The sequence below is a fragment of the Oryctolagus cuniculus genome, chromosome 5 (assembly GCF_051225735.1).
Source record: "Oryctolagus cuniculus isolate XC-2025 breed Fujian yellow rabbit chromosome 5, ASM5122573v1, whole genome shotgun sequence".
Classification (NCBI taxonomy): Eukaryota; Metazoa; Chordata; class Mammalia; order Lagomorpha; family Leporidae; genus Oryctolagus; species Oryctolagus cuniculus.
In genome coordinates, this window is record NC_142871.1 from 117,518,495 (window position 1) to 117,539,124 (window position 20,630).

Genomic DNA, 20,630 nt, shown 5'->3' on the forward strand with positions numbered 1-20,630 from the left:
GTTATGTTGGCTTCAGTTATGACCTGGTGCAGAGGCTCAAACGATGTCATGAGGACTACAGTTTTCTTTTCCTACCTCTTGGCTCTGTTCCTCTGTTCAGCTCAACTCATGAAATGAGTGTGTCCTATGGTAGAAATATGACCGCAGCAACTTATGCTCTTAAATCTTTTTACATGCAAATCCGGTGAGAAAAAGTGCTTGCTTCACTACCAGAAGTCACAGAAGTCTCCAGGGGTCTCAGTGATTCTGAGAGTAGTCTGTGCCCATTCCCGAAATAATCACTGCTTATCCAGGGGAATGCTAGGTTGGGATTGGCTAGGACTGGGTCATATGTCACTCCCAGATCTGCTCCACCAAAATCATTCAGAATGGTGATGAGGAATGGAACTAGGGCTCAGGAAATGGTAGACTCCAACCACAGATTTTGGAGTTTCCTTGAAAGTTGAGTGAGGGGATCCTGGGTGACTCCCCAAAAGCAAATTTCTACTAAGTATTAAGGGACTTTAAAAAATTAATGGAAGGGGCCAGTATTATGGAGAAGAAAGTAAAACCTCGAGTTGTGAAGCTGGCATCTCATATGAGTGCCAGTTCATGTCTCAGGCTGCTCCACTTCCAATCCAGTTCTCTGCTGTGGCCTGGGAAAGCAGCAAAGATGGCCCAAGTCCTTGGGCCCCTGCACCCACGTGTAAGTCTCAGAAGATGCTCCTGGATCCTGGCTTCGAATTGGCATAACTCCAGCTGTTGCAACCATCTGGGGAGTAAACCAGCTGATGGAAGACCTCTCTCTCTGTCTCTCTCTGCCTCTGTGTAACTCTACCTTTCAAATAAATAAATCTTTACAAAAAAGTTTATGGAAAATTGAATTAAAAGATAAAAAGAAAAATATAAATTCTATTTCTCCATATAGACTTTGTCAAATTCAAGATACTTTTGTAAGGCTTGATATCAGCCAGCTAGTCTTTCTCTAAGGAACTGGAGTTCCTAGGGATTTAACTATGTCAATATAGTCTTTTCTACATTGTTAACTAGAGAAAAAAGGATTCCTTTTGAATACTTTTTTAATATTAGCAAATAAAAATAAGTCAGTCAGGAAGCGCCAAATCAGGACTGTAAGATGGATGTTGAAAGAGTTCTCATGGAAACTCACAATTTCCTCCTTTTGATGGCAGAAATAAGCAGGAACACTGAATTGGTGCAGAAGGATTCTCTAACGAAGCTTCCCATGAACTTTTCTTCTGAAGATTTGGATAGCTTTCTTCAAACACTTCTCCAATAATATTTATTATCATTATTTCTCCTTTACTCAAACCAACAAGCAAAATGCCTTGAGGGGCCGGCACTGTGGTGCAGTGGGTTAATGACCTGGCCTGAAATGCCAGCATCCCATATGGGTGCCGGTTCTAGTCCCGGCTGCTCCTCTTCCAATCCAGCTCTCTGCTATGGCCTGGGAAAGCAGTGGAAGATGGCCCAAGTCCTTGGGCCCCTGCATCTGTGAGGGAGACCTGGAGGAAGCTCCTGGCTCCTGGCTTTGGATCGGTGCAGCTCCAGCCATTGCGGCTATCTGGGGAGTGAGCCAGCGGATGGAAGACCCTCTCTCTCTCTGTCTTTACCTCTCTCTGTAACTCTGCCTTTCAAACGAATAAAATAAATCTTCAAAAAATGGCTTGAATACTCAAAAAAATTGTCACATCCTTTGCCTTTTTTTAAAGATTTATTTATTTATTTGAAAGAGTTACAGAGAGAGGTAGAGGCAGAGAGTTTTAGAACTGGCTTGTTTCATTAAGCAAATGGGTTCCAGTTGCATCCATTTCATTGTGAAAGATGGGATTTCATCATTTTTTACGGCCAAGTAGTATTCCATTGTGTATATATAACATAATTTTGTTATGCAGTCATCAGTTGATGGACATCTGGATGGATTCCATATCTTAGCTGTTGTGAGTTGAGCTGCTATGAACATGAAGGTACAGATAACTCTTTCATATGATGATTTCATTTCCTATGGGTAAATACATAGGAGCAGGATAGCTGGGTCGTGTGACAGATCTGTTTTCAGATTCCTAAAGAATCTCTAAACTGTCTTCCATAATGGTTGTACTAGTTTACATTCCTACCAACATTGTGTTAAGGTACCTTTTCCCTAACATCCTCACAAGCATTTGTTATTTTTGATTTTTAGATGATAGTCATTCTAACCTCATTGTGGTTTTTATTTGCAATTCCCTAATGGCTATTTATCCTGAGCATTTTTTCATGTGTCTGTTGACTATCTATATTTCATCTTTTTAAAAATGCTTGTTCATATCCTTAGTCCATATCTTAACTGAATCGCTTGTTATAGTTTTATTGAGTTTCTTCAACTCCTTATATATCCTGGGTATTAATCCTTTATCATATATATAATTTACAAATATTATATATATTTATATATATTATCATATATATAATTTATATTATATATAAAAATCCAAATCCGATCCAAAGCCAGGAGCCAGGAGCTTCCTCCAGGTCTCCCTCATGGATGCAAATATTATATATATTTATATATTATCATATATATAATTTACAAATATAATATTTTGCAAATATTATCATATATAATATTTACAAATATTTTGTTGATTGCCTCTTTACTTTGCTGAGTGTTTCCTTTGCTGTGCACAAGTTTCCTAGCTTTATGTAATCCTATTTGTGTTTTTTCTTTTTGCATTTATTGTCTGTGCTTCTGGGCTTTATCCAAGAAGTCTTTGTCTATACCAATGTCTTGCACTGTTTTCCCTATAGTATTTGATGGCCTCAGCTCTTATATTTGGATCCCGACTGTGAGCTGATTGTTTTTCAATAATTTTATTTATTTGTTTGAGAGGCAGAGGTACAGACAGAGAGAGGGAGACAGAGAGTAAGGTCTCCCATCTGCTAGTTCACTCCCCAAATGGCCACAATGGCCAGAGCTGAGCTGATCTGAAGCCAGGAGCCAGGAGCTTCTTCCAGGTCTCCCATGCAGGCACATGGGCCCAGTAACTTGGGCCATCTTCTACTACTTTCCCAGACCATAGCAGAGAGCTGAATTGGAAGAAGCACAGCTGGGACTACAACTGGCAACCATATGGGATGACAGCACTGCAGACGTAGGCTTAGCCCACTACACTACAGTGCCGACCTCACTGTGAATTGATTTTTAATAGGGTGTAAGATGGGGCCTTGTTTCATATCTCTCTCTCTCTCTATATATATATATAATATATATTTATATATAATCTATATATAGATATATAATATAGAGATCTATATATAGATTATATATAATAATAATTGTATTGTATATATAGATTTTATGTATTATATATATAGAGAGAGAGAGAGAGAAAGAGAGAGACTCAATTTTTCCAACACCATGTGTTGAAGAGACTGTCTTTTCTCCAAAGATATATTTCAGCTCATTTGTCAAAGATCAGTTCGTTGTGTTTGCCTGAATTAATTTCCGGTGTTTCTAGTCTGTTCCATTGGTTGTCATGTCTATTCTTGTATCCATATCAAGCTACTTTGATCATAACTACCTGGTAATATGTCTTTAAATATGGTATTGTGATACCTCCAGCTCTATTTTTATTGCTTAGGGTTGATTTAGCTATTTGGGGAGTTTTGTGATTCCATATGAATTTTGGGGTTATTTTTTCCAAATCTGAGAACACCTTCAGCATTTTGATTGGGACTGCATTGAATCTATAAGTTGCTTTGGGTAGTATGGACATCTTGGTGATATTACTTCTTACAATCCATGATAATGGGAGATTTTTCCATTTTTTTGGTGTCTTCTTCTATTTCTTTCTTATATGTTTTGAAATTTTTTTGTAGATAACTTTCATATTCTTGGTTAAATTTATTCTAAGGTATTTAAAATTTTTATAACTATATTGAATGGTACTGATCTTACAAGTTCTTTCTCATCCATAGCATTGTTTGTTTATAAAAAGGCTATTGATTTTTGCGTGTTGATTTTATAACCTGCAACCTTGTCAAACTCTCTTATGAGTTCCAATGATTTTTTACTGGAGTCTTTTGAGTCCCCCATGAATAGGATCATATCATCTGCAAACAGGGGTAATTTGACTTCCTATCCCATTTGTATCACTTGGATTTCTTTTGCTGCATATCTTTGGCTCAAACTTCCAGAACATTGCATAGTAGTGATGAGAATAGGCATGCTTGTCTGGTTCTGAATCTTAGTGGAAATGCTTGCAGCCCTTCCCCATTCAATATTATTCTGGCCATGTATTTGTCATCTATTGCTTTGATTGTGTTGAGGTACACTTCTTCTATACACAATTTGCTAAATATTTTTAACAGAAAAGGATGTTGTATTTTATCAAATGCTTTCTCTGCATCTACAGAGATAATCATATGGTTTTATGCTCCAATTTATTAATGGATGTATCACATTTATTGATTTGTGTATGTTGATTTATCCTTGCATACCAAGGAAAAATCCCAGTTGGTCTGGGTGAATGATCTTTCTGATGTGTTGTTGAATTTTCTTAGCTAGTATTTTGTTGAGAATTTTCACATCTGTATTCATCAGGGGCATTGGTCTATAGTTCTCTTTGTTTTATCTTTTGTGTGTTTTCTGGTTTTGGAATTAAGGTGATGTTGGTCTCATATAAGGAGTTTGGGAGAATTCTTTCCTTGGAATTGTTTTGAATAGTTTGAGGAGAATTGAAACTGATACTTCTTTAAAAGTTTGGTAGAATTTGGTAGTGAATACTTCTGGTCCTGGTATTTTCTTTGTTCTTCATTACTATTCAATCTCTGTTTGGATTACTGGTCTATTTTGGTTTTCTAAGTCTTCAAGACTCAATTTTGGTAGATTGTATGCAAGCAGAAATCTATCAATTTCTTGTAGATTTTCCAATTTGTTGGCATATAACTATAGAAATTCTTGATGATTTTTTTAAATTTCTGTTGTATCCATTTTAACAGCTCCTTGTTTCATCTCTGATTTTATTAATTTGGGTCTTCTATCATTTTTTTTGTTAGTTGGGCCAAAGGTATATCAATTTTGTATATTTTTTAAAAAAACCAGCTCTTGGGCCGGCGCCGTGGCTCAGTAGGCTAATCCTCCGCCTTGCGGCGCCGGCACACTGGGTTCTCGTCCCGGTCGGGGCGCCGGAGTCTGTCCCGGTTGCCCCTCTTCCAGGCCAGCTCTCTGATATGGCCCGGGAGTGCAGTGGAGGATGGCCCAAGTGCTTGGGCCCTGCACCCCATGGGAGACCAGGATAAGCACCTGGTTCCTGCCTTCGGATAGGCGCGGTGCACCAGCCACAGCGGCCATTGGAGGGTGAACCAACGGCAAAGGAAGACCTTTCTCTCTCTCTCTCTCTCTCACTGTCCACTCTGCCTGTCAAAAAAAAAAAAAAAAAAAAAACAGCTCTTCATTTCACTTATTTTTTGGTATGTTTTTATCTCAATTTTGTTTATTTCTTCTCTAATATTTATTATTCCTTTCCTCTTACTTGTTTTGGATTTGGTTTGTTCTTTAAAAAAAAAAAAGATTTATTTATTTAGTTGAAAGTCAGAGTTGCTCAGAGAGAAGAGAGGCAGAGAGAGAGAGCACACGCAAGAGAGAGGTCTTTCATCCGATGGTTCACTCCCCAATTGGCCACAACAGCCAGCGCTGTGCCTATCTGAAGCCAGGAGCCAGGAGCTTCTTCCAGGTCTCCCATGCAGGTGCAGAGGCCCAAGGACTTGGGCCATCTTCTACTGCTTTCCCAGGCCATAGCAGAGAGCTGGATCAGAAGAGGAGCAGCCAGGACTTGGAACAGGTATCCATAAGGGATGCCAGAGCTTCAGGTCAGGGCATTAACCTGCTGTGCCACAGTGCTGGCCCCTGGATTTTTCTTGTTTTTCCTAGACCCTTTTATGCACTGTTAGATCATTTATTTGATGCCTTTATAATTACTTTATATAGGCACCAATTGCCATAAACTTTCCTCTTAACACTGCTTTTGCTATATCCCATAAGTTTTTTTAATTAATTAATTAATTAATTTGACAGAGTTAGATAGTGAGAGAGAGAGAGACAGAGAGAAAGGTCTTTCTTCTGTTGGTTCACCCCCCAAATGGCCACAAGACCAGCACTGTGCCAATCCGAAGCCAGGAGCCAGGTGCTTCCTCCTGGTCTCCCACGCAGGTGCAGGGCCCAAGCACTTGGGCCATCCTCCACTGCCTTCCTGGGCCACAGAAGAGAGCTGGACTGGAAGAGGAGCAACCAGGACTAGAACCTGGCGCCCATGTGGGATGTCGGCACCGCAGGTGGAGGATTAACCTAGTGAGCCACAGCCCCGGCCCCATATATCCCATAAGTTTTGATATGTCATGCTGTCATCTTCATTCATTGCTAAGAATTTTTAAATTTTTCTTTTGATTTTTCTGTGACCCCTGTACACTCAGGAGTATGTCATTCTGCCTCCATGTGTTGCATATTTTCTAGAATTTCTTAAGTTGTTAATTTCCAGCTTCATTCCATGTAGTCAGAAAAGAGACATGGTATGATTTTAATTTTTTTAATTTATTGAGGCTCGCCTTATGGCCTACCGTATGGTTTATCCTAGAGAAAGTTCCATGCACTGAGGAAAAGAATGTGCATCTCTAGCTGTGGGAAGAAATGTTCTGTAGATATCAATTAGGTACATTTGGCCCATCACATAGATTAGCTCTGTTGTTTCTTTGTTGATTTTTTTGTTTAGTTGATCTATCCACTGATGAAAGTGGGGTATTGAAGTTCCCATTACTATTGTATTGGAGCCTATGTCTCCCTTTAGGTCCATTAACATTTGTTTTAAATAGCCAGGCATGGGGCTGGCATTGTGGCGCAGTAGGTTAATTCTCTGTCTGATGTGCCGACATCCCATATGGACACCTGTTCCAGTCTCAGCTGCTCCTCTTCCAATCCAGCTCTCTGCTGTGGCCTGGGAAAGCAGTGGAGGATGGTCAAGTTCTTGGGCCCCTGCACCCATGTTGGAGACCCGGAAGAAGCTCCTGGCTCCTGGCTTCAGATTGTCCCAGCTCCGGCCATTTAGGGAGTGAACTAGCAGATGGAAGAACTTTCTCTCTGTCTTCCCCTCTCACTTTCTGTAAGTCTCTCTCTCAAATAAATAAATAAAATCTTCAAAAAAATAAAAAGCTAGGCACCCTGTAATTGGGTACATATACATTTACTCTAGTTATATCTTTCAGTTGAATTGATCCCTTTATCATTACATAGCGCCCTTCTTTTTCTCTTTTAACAGTTTTTGTGTTAAAGTCTATTTTGTCTGATGTTAGGACAGCTACTCCTGCTCATTTTTGCTTTCTCCTAGCATGGATTATTTTCTTTTAGCCATTTTTAGTTTATGTGTATCACTTGTTGGTGAGGTGTGCTTTTTGTAGGCAGTAAATAAATGGGTCTTGTTTTTTAATCCATTCAGCCAGTCTGTATCTTTTAATTGGAGAATTTAGGTCATTTATATTCAAGGTTATTATTGATAAATAATAACTTGGTCCTGCCATTTTCCCATAAATATTTGTATTATTTGTTTTGATTTCCTTTGACCTTTTATTAGGTATTTCTGCTTTCACACTCTTTCATGATGCTATCTTTCTCTGTTTCTGAGTGTAGCATAGCCTTAAGTATTATTTGTAAGGCAGGATGAGCAGTGACACATTCCTTCAATTTCCATTTGTTTTGGAAGGTCTTTATTTCACTTTCATTTATAAATGAGAGTTTCACTGGGTACAGTATTGTGGATTGACAGTTTTTTTTTTTTCTTTTAGGATTTGGACTATGTCTCTCCATTCTCTCCAGCATGTGGGGTTTCTGATGAGAAATCAGCATGAATCTACTGAAGATCTCTTGAAGATAATCTAGCATTTCTCTCATGTACATTTTAGGATTTTTTCTTTAGGTTTTACTTTTGAAACAATGTGTCATGCTGAAGACCTTTTCTGATTGTATCTGCTATTAGTTCTATATGCTTCCTGTATCTGAATGTTCCTATCTTTCTCCAAATTAGGAAAAATTTCTGTTATTATTTCAATAAATAGGTCTTCTAATCCATTCTCTTTTCCCACACCTTCAGGAATGCCTAAGACATGTATGTTTCATCATCTGATGGTATCCCATAAATCTCAAACACTATTTTTGGTTTTTCTAATTTCTTCTTTTTTATGTGTATGACTGATACATTTACAAAGATTTGTCTTCTAGTTTGGATGTTCTTTCTTCCGTCTCACCGAGTGTTTTTAAAGCTTTCTGCTGCACTTTTTTCTTGGATATACTGAATTCTTCATTTCCAGTATTTCAATTTGATTTCTCTTCAATATTTCTATTTCACAGAAGGATTTCTCATCCATGTCATGCATGAATTTCTTTAACTCACATATTTGCTTCTCTGTGCTTTTGAGTAATCTTATGATGATTGTTTTGAATTTCTTTTCAGGCATTTCATCAATCTCTTCATCTTCACATTCTAATATTGAAGTGTTGTGTTCCTTTCAAGGAGTCGTATTTTCTTCCTTGCTCATGTTTCCTATTTTTCTATGATTATTTTTAGGCATCTGTGGAAACACTTGTTTGTTTTCTCTTCTAAGGGCTTTAATCTTTGAAATATGCCTAAATGGAGAGTGGATGTCTGCTCCTTCAGCAGATATCCAGAGGTGTGTGCTGGGTGTGGCCAGGGAGCTCTAGCCAGTGCTCAAGGGGTAAGAGTCCAGGGTGACACTCAAGTTGGGTGTGGTAGGTTGCTCTACTGTCAGCAGTGGGGAGGGTATGATCATGTCAGCTAGCAATGATCACAGCTTCAATCTCTTTCTGCCAAGATGAAACAACTTCCCAAGGTGAGGTCACAGTGGCTATCACTCCACCCTTACAGGCACATGAACAACATAAAGGATCCTCAGTGTGAGTGCTGAACCCTCTTTGATGACACACTCCAGGCACTCAGGAAACTCTGAGTCTCTGAAGCCAGACACATTCATTATCTAAAGACCCAGCCACACCCCATGCCCTATCACACAGTCACAGAATTCCCACAGTCACAGTGCGCTTGGCTCCAATAGTCACAGATAGCAGGGGATCCGCCCTCAGCCCCACGAACCTTCTCTATTCACAGAGAGAGCTATGGTATTCCCAGAGCCAGATGCCTGGTCAACAGAAATTGGTCAGTGCTCCACCTTTTCAAGTTCAGTCTGGGCACCTTGATTGAGGGGAGGGGAGTGCTTCATAGGCCTGAGTGGGCACCGCATCTCCCACCAACCTTCCAAGCCAAACTCAGAGTTCGGGGGACTGTGGATTTATCCATCCAATAAAATCGAGTTGTACACATGTCACAGCAGCTTCTACTTGCCATAAGATGGTACTTCCTACACGAGGGATACAAAATAGTTAAAGCAATCTTATACAACAAAAACAAAGCTAGAGGCATCACTATACCAGATTTCAAGACATACTACAGGGCAGTTATAATCAAAACAGCCTGGTATTTGAACAAAAATAGACATGTAGACCAATGCAACAGAACAGAAACTGCAGAAACCAATCCACATATTTACAACCACCTAATCTCTGATAAAGGAGCTAAAATCAATCCCTGGAGAAAGGACAGTCTCTTCAATAAATGGTGCTGGGAAAATTGGATCTCCACATGCATAAGTATAAAACTAGACCCCTACTTTACACTTTATACAAAAATTAACTCAAAATTGATCAAAGATCTAAGTCTATGACCAAATATCATCAAATTACTAGAGGAGAACTTTGGGGGGAACTCTGCAAGACATTGGCATAGGCAAAGATTTCTTTGAAAAGACCCCAGAAACACAGGCAATCAAAGCCAAATTAGACAATTGGGATTACATCAAGCAGAGAAGCTTCTGCACTGCAAAAGAAACACTCAGCAAAGTGAAGAGGCAACCAACAGAATTGGGATAAAATAATTGCAAATTATGCAACTGATAGAGGGTTAATATCCAGATCTATAAAGAGTTCAAGCAACTCAACAACAAAACAAATAACCCAGTTAAGAAAGGAGCAAAGGACTTGAACAGGAATTTTTTCAAGAGAGAAAATGCAAATGAAAAAATGTTCAGGATCACTATCCATCAGGAAAATGCAAATCAAAACCACAGTGAGGTTTCACTTCATCTCAGTTAGAATGCTCTCATACAAAAATCAACGACCAATAAATGTTAGCAACCATGTAGGGGAAAAGGTACCCTAATCCACTGTTGGTGGCAATGTAAACTAGTATAGCCATTGTGGAAAGACAGAATGGAGATACCTCAGAAAGCTGAAAACAGATATACCATATGACCCAGAAATCCTACTCCTGCATATTTACCCAATGGAAATTTAATAGCATATGAAAAGGTTATCTGTATCCTGATGTTTATTGCAGTTAAATTCACAATAGCTAAGATATGTAATCAACCCAGATGTCCATCAATTGATGACTGGATAAAGAAATTATGGTATTGGCTGGTGCCGCGGCTCAATAGGCCAATCCTCCACCTAGAGGCGCCGACACACTGGGTTCTAGTCCCAGTCGGGGCACCGGATTCTTTCCCGGTTGCCCCTCTTCCAGGCCAGCTCTCTGCTGTGGCCCGGGAGTGCAGTGGAGGATGGCCCAAGTGCTTGGGCCCTGCACCCCATGGGAGACCAGGAAAAGCACCTGGCTCCTGCCTTCAGATCAGTGCGATGCGCTGGCCGCAGCATGCCAGCCGTGGCGGCCATTGGAGGGTGAATCGATGGCAAAAGGAAGACCTTTCTCTCTGTCTCTGTCTCTCAATATCCACTCTGCCTGTCAAAAAAAATAAATTATGGTATTATATACTCTATAGAATATTACTCAGCCATCAAAAAAGATGAAACCTTGTCTTTTGCAACAAAATGGATTCAACTGGAAACCATTATATTTAGTTTAATAAGCAGTCTCAAATAGACAAATACCATGTTTTCCCTGATCTATGGTAACTATTAGAGTACCAAAAAATGTAATGTGTAGGAGTGAAATGGACATTTTGAGATTTAATGATTCCGTATAGCCCTTGTCTCTACTGTTGAGGAACGGTTTTTTTTTTTTTTTTAATACTATTTGTTGAACTCTTTACATAGTGTAGGGTTAATCTTATGAGTATAAAGTAAACTGAAAGTAGATCATTAGAACAATTAAGAGAGGGAATGAGAGGAAGGAGGAGAAAGGGTGGGAGTCTGGGCAGAAGGAAGGGTAGGGTATGTTCCTAAATCTGTATATATGAAACACATGTAATTCACATACCTTAAATAAAATTTAAAAGAAAATATGGCACTTCATTCCTGTTTCTCACTTGGTGCCTTTGTAAGGAGGGGAAGCAAGCAGTGTGCTTTCACTTCTGAGGTTAGGTGGCCACTCTGCTGCCCACTAATATTTCAAGCTGGACTCAAAGTCAATGAAGACCAAGCTTTTCCCTCAGGTGATATCACCATTGTCAAGGGCTGCCATAGGTTCCTCTCATCTCACTCCAAAAAGATGTTGTTCCCTCCAGCCACCAGCTGCAGGTGTTTCCAGCAGTGCCCTGCTCACTGCTATGTGATCATACCACCCCAGCTGCTCCATGGTGTCTCTCTTCTTTCTGTAGAGTTTCCACTGCAAATTTCTCTTTAACTGTCTCCTGGGAATGCAGTTTCTCCCCTTTCCTTCTGTTACCTTCCTTTGGTCAAAATCAGTGCATCTTTTCCCTACCCAGATATCTTGCATCCTATTTCCACCTTCAGTAGCCATTCTTTGATTGTGCTTTGTCTTCAGCATTATACTGGTAAGGTAATGTTTCATCTCCTGTTACAGTTGTTCAAAGAAATGCCTCAGGATCTTGATTGGTTTAAAAAATTTCCATTGAAAACTCTGCTCTTTTTGTAGCTGATCTGGACTCAACACTTATGGCACTCATTGAGTAGAAAATTTGTTCCACTTTTTCAGTCATAATTGTGTAAGCTGAAATACCATGCCTATGGTGTTGGCTATTGTTTCTGTTCTGAATCATCAGTTCGTGTTGGCTATTGTTTCTGTTCTGAATCATCAGTTCTCTTTAATTAGGGATCAAACTAAGTAATTGTTTACCTAACAAATTGATTGGGACGGTCTGCAATTGTCAGTTTCATCTTCAACATGATATTACCTCATTTTAAAATAAGTTATTCATTTGTAAACTCTGATTTTTTTTGGAGTTGAAGAGTTAAAATTGTATATGTGCGGGTGTAAAAAGTTAAGCTTAAGCTTACAGGTTTAAACCTTCCTGGTGCAGCTGTGAAAATAAGACAGAGTGAAGTAGCACCTTGACAGTAGGGACTCCATTTTGGGGCGCTTGAGACTGCATTCTGGGAAAGCACCCCCCCCCCCACCGTGAGACTCTGGTCTGAAACTATGATCTCAAATAGTCGGACAATAGCAGTGCACTACATCACCCTTGGCAGAGCACAAAAACCCCCTAGCATGATTGCTCAAGCTTAAAAGTAGAAAGGTTGCACCTGGGTTACCTGGGCTAATAATGAAGATGTGATTTGTCTATGTCTTAAGATCATAATTGCTGATTGTAAGATTTTAGCAACCACTTAGCAACCGTGTATTCTCTCCCCCTTCCCGATTTTGCGGTTTTTGCCTTTATAAACCCTATGCTGTAGTTCCTCGCTGCTCCTCTGTCCTTGTATGTTCAGAGAGCCCCAACATGTTGGATCAATAAATCTTTAACCCTTTGCTGGTTGCATGAGAGAAAAGTCTCTTGGAGTCGTTCCTCGGGTGGTGGGCTTTTTCAGACCCTAACAGAGTCATTTTCTCTATAACCTCGTAAAACACCAATGAATTTTTTAAAAAGATTTATTTTATTTATTTGAAAGAAAGAGTTACAGAGAGAGGTAGAGAGATAAAGAGGTCTTCCATCTGATGGTTCACTCCCCAGATGGCCGCAACGGCCAGAGCTGAGCCGATCCGAAGCCAGGAGCCAGGAGCTTCTTCCGGGTCTCCCATGTGGGTGCAGGGGTCCAAGCACTTGGGCCATCTTCTATTGCCTTCCCAGGCCATAGCAGAGAGCTGGATAGGAAGAGGAGCAGCCAGGACTAGAACCAGTGCTGATATGGGATGCCACACTTCAGGCCAGGGCTTTAACCTGCTGTGCCACAGCACCAGCCCCAACACCAATGAATTTTTTTTAAGAATTATTTATTTATTTATTCCCCAAAGAAACCTTTTATTTAATGAGTACTAATTTCATAAGTACAACTTTAGGAATATAGTGATTCTTTCCACCATACTTGCCCTCCCACCTCCTCCTCCCTCTCCCATTCTCAGTCCCATTTTCTATTAAGGGAAAAAAACCTGTTCCTTGGCAAGACAAAGGATGTTCAAGTCATTGCTTCTCAAAGTGTCAATTTTACTTCTACAGATTTCCTTTTAGGTGCTCTATTAGTTATCACAGATCAGGGAAAATGGTGTTTGGTTCTTTGGGACTGGCTTATTTCACTAAATATGATGTTTTCCAGATTCATCCATTTTGTTGCAAATGATCAGATTTCATTTTTTTTACTGCTCTGTAGTATTCTATAAACTACATATCTCATAATTTCTTTATCCAATCTTCAGTTGACAGGCTTCTAGGTTGATTCCATGACTTAGCTATTGTGAATTGAGCTGCAATAAACATGGGGATGCAGATAACATTTTTATTTTCTGATTCCATTTCTCTGTGGTAAATTCCCAGGAGTGGGATGTCTCCATCATATGGTAAGTCTACATTCAGATTTCTGAGGTATCTCCAAACTGACTTCCATAGTGACTTTACCAGTTTACATTCCCACCAACAATGGATTAGGGCACCTTTTCCCCCAAATCCTCACGAGCATTTGTTGGTAAAACACCATTGATTTTCAACATTATAAAATCCAAGCCTCACCCTCAACTGGATGCTTATTTTTTATTTAATTTTTACAGAATTCATGTTGCTCAATAGAGTGTCTTTTTATTTTATTTTATTTTTTTTAAATTTTTTTTGACAGGCAGAGTTAGTGAGAGAGAGAGACAGAGAGAAAGGTCTTCCTTCCATTGGTTCACCCCCTAAATGGCCGCTATGGCTGGTGCACTGCGCTGATCCGAAGCCAAGAGCCAGGTGTTTCTTCCTGGTCTCCCCTGCAGGTGCAGGGCCCAGGGACTTGGGCCATCCTCCACTGCCTTCCCGGGCCACAGCAGAGAGCTGGACTGGAATAGGAGCAACCAGGACAGAATCCAGTGCCCCAACCAGGACTAGAACCCGGGGTGCTGGCATCGCAGGCAGAGGGTTAGCCCAGTGAGCCGTGGCGCTGGTCTAGAGTGTCTTTTCAAACTGATGTCTTTCTTTTTTTTTTTTTTTTAAGAAAGTTTGAAGAGTTTCTTGTAAGAAACTGTGTCTTTTTAATATTTATTTTATTTGTTTAAAAGACAGTTACAGGGAGAGGGAGAGGGAGGGAGAGAGGGAGAGAGAGAGAGAGAGAGAGAGAGAGAGAGACTTTCATCCACTGGTTCACTCTCCAAATGGCTGTAATGTCAGGTTGAAACCAGGATCCAGCAGCTTCTTCTGGGTAGTTGTGAGCACCAAAAACATTCAGTAGCTGGTTATTCTTCAAGTAGTTTGATCACAGTGGGGGAGAAAAGGGGCATCAATATTTACCTGATTAAAACATGTTACCTCAACCACAAAGTGAGCTCCTCAAAGGCAAAGCTCAAGAAGTTCTTATTTATTAAAATCCTGAGGGAGACCTTGCCTTTACTGTCCATTACTAAGCATTTATTAGATTAGTGAGTGAATAATTAATTGCACAAAGATTTTATTCCAGGAGGAAATGGAGGCAGAGAAATATTTGTAGGGTTGGGTTAGATTTGAGCATGTTTCTAGCGGAGGTAGAAAAGATTGATTACAAAGCAAAGTCCCTTGTGAGGATAAAATTCCAAGAAGGAAGATGCCTTATACAAAGTTGTTAACCTTCTGAGAGAGAGAGAGAGAGAGAGACAGACACAGAGACAGAGACAGAGAGAGAATGAGAGAGACAGAGAGAGAGAATGCTCAGACTTTGGTCTTCAGAAAGTTTAGGTGGAGGGAGAAAAATCACTATATTCTAATCTACTGCCCTCAGTCTTCATTTTGAAGGAGAAACAGGTACTTACTTCTACAACTCTGTCAAATATATCTTCAAGACAGACCCAACATTTAATTTATGCCTGACACCCACAGTGCCAGGGACAGAACAGATGCTAAAATAAATGTATGAACTCACTCGGTTGAATTTAATGTAATTAAATGATCTTCTATAAAGATTTGGGTACAGCCTACAGAAAGTATATCTACAATATATGTATAATTTGGTAGCTTCTGAAGACTTCAGTAGGATTCTATGGGAAGATGGGGGAAGGTAGCACAATGTGTACATGTTATCTGCTCTATAGAATTTCATCTTTGCTGGGCAAAAAGCTCCTTTTTTTTTTTTTTTTTTGTAAACACAAGTTTACACCCCACTTCTTTAGAACACCTGGGTTTGCTTGGACACTGATTATTGGGTTGAGTGTTTGTAATAACAAATCTGTCTTGGGAAATTATAGGATGTGCCATCTCAGAGGTTAGCAATCAGGAGGACTGGCCTGGTACCAAGAACATTTCTCTTAACAGACTGACTTAGCCAGCATTTCCACCTGTTCAGCAGGTGGCAGAGCTTGTCACACTGCCTATGCCCCACATGCCCTACTCTGTCCACCTCCTCAGGGGCCGGACACCAGCAAAGTGAAAAACGCCTAGGGTTTCAGAGGTTGCCTCCAGCTACAGAAGGCAGCCTAATCTTGAATCCTAACAGGATGTAAATTCTTCACCTTAATGAAAGAAGTAACAGGAAAGATGAATGATCATTGATTACGACGCTATGAGCTGAGAAAATGAAATAATCTGCAGAGAAAAACCTCATTTCCTGAAGGCAGACATATGGTACAGCGGTTAAGTCACGGCTTTGGGCACCAGTTTTGAGTCCTAGCTCTTTTGCTTCTGATCCAGCTTCCTGCCAATGCACACTTTGGTAAACAGCAGATAGTGGTTCAAGTATCTGGGTCCCTACCTCCTACATGGGAAACCTGGAGTGAGCTCCAGGCTCCTGGTTTTGGTCTGAACCAGTCCTGGCTATTGCAAGCATTTGTGGAGTGAACCAGCGAATGGAAGATCTCTCTGCCTGTCTCTTGGTCTCTTTCAACTAAAACATAAATAAACAGATTAAAAACAAACAAACAAAAAACACCTCATTTCCCTGACTGTGTTTAGTCTCTAAAAGGAATAAGGATAAAGTAAGTGGGTGAGTGGAAGGTGTAATAGTGAGGTGGTGGCATCATGGGCCCTCTTTGGCCACCAGTAGACACCTTTATTGATGTGTTTCTGCTAGAAGGAACAGCAAATCAGGGCCTGAGAGAAAGGAATTCAATTCTGCCTCTTTGTGGCAGTTGGAGGACCTGAGGCAAATGCAGGGCCAGGCCAGTTAGGGCAGCAAGGACTCACTTGCCCACCTCTAGGGATTTCTGGTCCTTCTGTTTGTACAAGTAGGTGGTTTATTTCTAGATAAGCTCTTTGGATTCCTACTGTGCACTGAACTTGTGTGTTTTCTGCAGATGGAGGTGGGCTGGGAGAATGTGGGGTTTGGCATGGAAGCCAGCTAGAATGAGGTTTTTGGTACATGAATCTTCTACCCAATTTTAAACATTATACCTGCTGTACTCTCTACCCATTCTACCTACCAAGCTCCCCCAGACAAATTTCCTTTTTTCTAGCAGGTGTATACTAATCAATTGCCTCTTTATGGCAGAACATCTATTACTGTAACAAGGGCCAGTCCCGGGAAAAGCCATGGAACCACTGAGGCTCATCTTCACCTTGTTCTCTTTTCCTGGCCTGGTCCTCCCTACCAGCTCCGCTGCACAATCTAGTTGTCAAGGAACTCAGTGATTTCTGGTTTAAGGTGTGATTTTCCTCATTGCAAGTTCTTATCTTAATAGACCTTAAATTACTTTCCCATATCTTATCTCATTTGGCCAGCAACATTATGTAAAAAGCAGCAATGGTCATTATATCCTAAAAGGTAAGCTTGACTACTTATAATATCAACTACCATTTACTGAGTGCTTTTTACTTGCCAATCTTGTGCTAAATGCCTGACATACCTCAGTAAATCACCATAACTCCTCTGCAAAGCTCATAGTTTTATTGCTATTTTATCCAGGAGAAAGCTTAGTATAGGCAACTTGGCCAAGGTCATAAAGAGTGTCAAAATCAGTATTAAAGTCTGTCTCTGAATTTCAAATACTATGCTCTTATCTCCTGCACCATCCTGCCTATGCAAAAAGCAGGCAGGTATCAAGATGCACATTTTTAAAAGATCTATATCTGGGTCAGTGCTCTGGCATTGTAGGCTAAGCAACTGCTTGCGGTGCCAGCATCCCATATGGACGCTAGTTTGAGTCCTGGCTGCTCCTCTTCCAATCCAGCTCTCTGCTATGGCCTGGGAAAGTAGTACAAGGTGGCCCAAGTGCTCGGGCCCCTGCGTCCACATGGTGGGAGACCTGGAAGAAGCTCCTGGCTACTGACTTTGGATAAGCCCAGCTCTGGCTGTTGCAGCCATTAGGAGAATGAACCAGTGGATGGAAGACCTTTCTGCAACTCTACCTCTCAGATAAAAAAATAAATCTTCAGAACAAAAAAAGAGCTTTCTTTCTTTTCTTTTTTTTTCTTTGAGAGACAGAGATAGATAGTGTAGGTAGAACTCCCAGCCACTGTTTTTTTCCCCCAAATATCTGCAACAGCCCTGCCAACCACTGCTGCCTCCCAGAGTTTTCATTGGCAGGAAGCTGGAGTGAGGAGCTGGAGCTGGGTGTTGAACCCAGGCGCTCTGATATGGGCTGCAGGCATCTTAACCAGTAGGCTATATGCATGCCCCTCCTTTTTTAAAAATGGAAATTCTGGAACAAGCATTTAGCCCAGCAGTTAAGGCATCAGTTAAGAGGCCTGCATGCATATTGGTCCCTGAGTTCAATACCAGGTTCTGTCTTCCAATTCCATCTTCCTGTCAGTGCAGACCATGAGATGCAGCAGTGATGGCTCAAGTGATTGGATTCTTGCAATCCATGGGGGAAACTCCAAACCTGTATTGAGTCCCAGGCTCCCGGCTTTATCTTGGCCCAGCCCAGGCTCTAGTAGCATCTGGAGACTGAGCCAGTGGATGATGGTATCTTTCTCTTTCTCTTTCTCTCTCTCTCTCTACGTGTGTATGTCTTTCAAAAAGAAAAACCAACAAAATTTTTTTAAAAAGGAAGTTCAGAGGACTATTTTACAGAGCTAACAAATGGCAGAGCCGTATATATTATCAATCTTTGATGATGCCAGGTGACAAATTCCTACAACAATTATGCTGAATCACCACATTGGATTTCCAAGCACAATAAAAAGCAATGGAATAATGTCTGTACCTCTCAAACCAATGCAGTCAGGATCAGATTCTTAAACTGAGTCCTAATAAAATGGAAAAATCTCTTTAATCTTCAATATGGCTTCTTGCCCTTTTAGTCACTAAAACTGTCCCCCTCTCAAGATTGCCTGGCTGAGTCATTTTTACTTGATGCTTGTATCTGTCTTGGCTTCTCTGCAACATTTCATTGGTGATCACTTATTGAACTCACCTGTGACATGATTTTAGGACAGAACTCTGTCTTGGTTTTGATGCTACTTTTCTGGCTTCTCCTTTTCAGCCTGTTCCAAAGGCTCACGTTTCTCTGATTCTATAGGTCATAGTTTAGGTGCCAAGAACAGAATTTGCCTCAGCTAGTTTAAGAAGAAAGGGATAAGGGCTGGCACTGTGGAGTAGTGGGTAAATCTGCTGCTTGAGATGCCACCATTCCATATGGCTGCTGATTTGAGTCCCAGCTGCTCCATTTCTGATCCAGCTCGCTCCCTGTTAATGTGCCTGGGAAAGCAGTGGAGGGTGGCCCAACTGTTTGGGCCCCTGCATCCATATGGGAGACCTGGATGAAACTCCTGGCTCCTAGCTTTGAACCAGCCCAGTTTCAGCCATTGTGGACATCTGGAGAGTGAACCAATGGATGGAAGATATCTGTTTCTTTGTCTCTCTCTCTGTCTCTGTAACTCTGCCTTTCAAACAAATAAGTAAATAAAATTCAAAAAAGAAGAAAAGGATAATTTCAAGCTATTTATTGGCTTACAAAATCAGTGGAAGAACTGAAGAAGTGGACTCTCAGCTGAATCATTAGGAAAAAATCCACACTCTGGATTGAGTTGCCAGGGGAATGACTGCTTTTGTCACAGTTAGGAAGTGTTGTGGAACTATGAAATTGCCTCTACAGGTGCCACCTCTATATCCATTCACTGCACTCTGCAACAGCTAAGCATGCCGCCTGCTTCACTAGGGCCTCAACTTGTTCAGCTCTAAAATTGGAGCCAGTGTTTCTAACTGGAAGAGCCTAAGTCACATTCTTGGAAATTCTGGCTGACAGGGGTCTGGGAAATGTAGTTTCTATCTTTCCAGCTTTGCAATACACAGGAAAAAAAAGGAGATTCAAATAGACATTGAATAACACAGTCCCTTAAATTTTGATGTTTTCCAGGTTTATATATTCAGCCTTACTCTTTTCTGGAGCTATCTTTTGGCAACTCATAGCCTCACCCATCATTTGGTTGTTTTTTGTTTTTTGTTTTTTGTTTTTTTTAATTTTTTTGACAGGCAGAGTGGACAGTGAGAGAGAGAGACAGAGAGAAAGGTCTTCCTTTGCCGTTGGTTCACCCTCCAATGGCCGCCGCGGCCGGCGCGCTGCGGCCGGCGCACCGCGCTGATCCGATGGCAGGAGCCAGAAGCCAGGTGCTTTTCCTGGTCTCCCATGGGGCGCAGGGCCCAAGCACCTGGGCCATCCTCCACTGCACTCCCTGGCCACAGCAGAGGGCCGGCCTGGAAGAGGGGCAACCGGGACAGAATCCGGCGCCCCGACCGGGACCAGAACCCGGTGTGCCGGCGCCGCTAGGCAGAGGATTAGCCTATTGAGCCGCGGCGCCGGCCCATCATTTGGTTTTGATTAACCCAGATCTCCTGCCTGAGCTCCAAACTTGAATGTCCAGATGGTTACTAGATATCTCCACTTCCTCTGAAGTTGGCAACCTTCTTCTGCATTATCTGCATTAGTGAATGGTACCATCATCTACCTGTAATCCAAACCTGAAACTGAGGACATTGCTTTGTCTGTCATTGATCCCATACAAATGGCTTTCCAGTATGTAAATGGCTTATATTTTTCCAACCTTCCTACAATTAGGTGGGGCCACAAGACTACTACATCCTGGCTACCATAATAGAGACATAGGGAACACGTACAAAGTCCAGGTGAAACCCATGGATCCCTCTCATATATCATCTGTATTCCTTCCCCATCTGCCAGCTGAATCGAGAAAACTTCAGAAAACTAGAAGAGAGCAGAGCTATGCTGGGGTTCTGAATGTCTCAATGGAGCCCTGCAACTCCTATATTTGATCTACATTGTTCTGTGATGTGAGAATATTGTACTCATGAA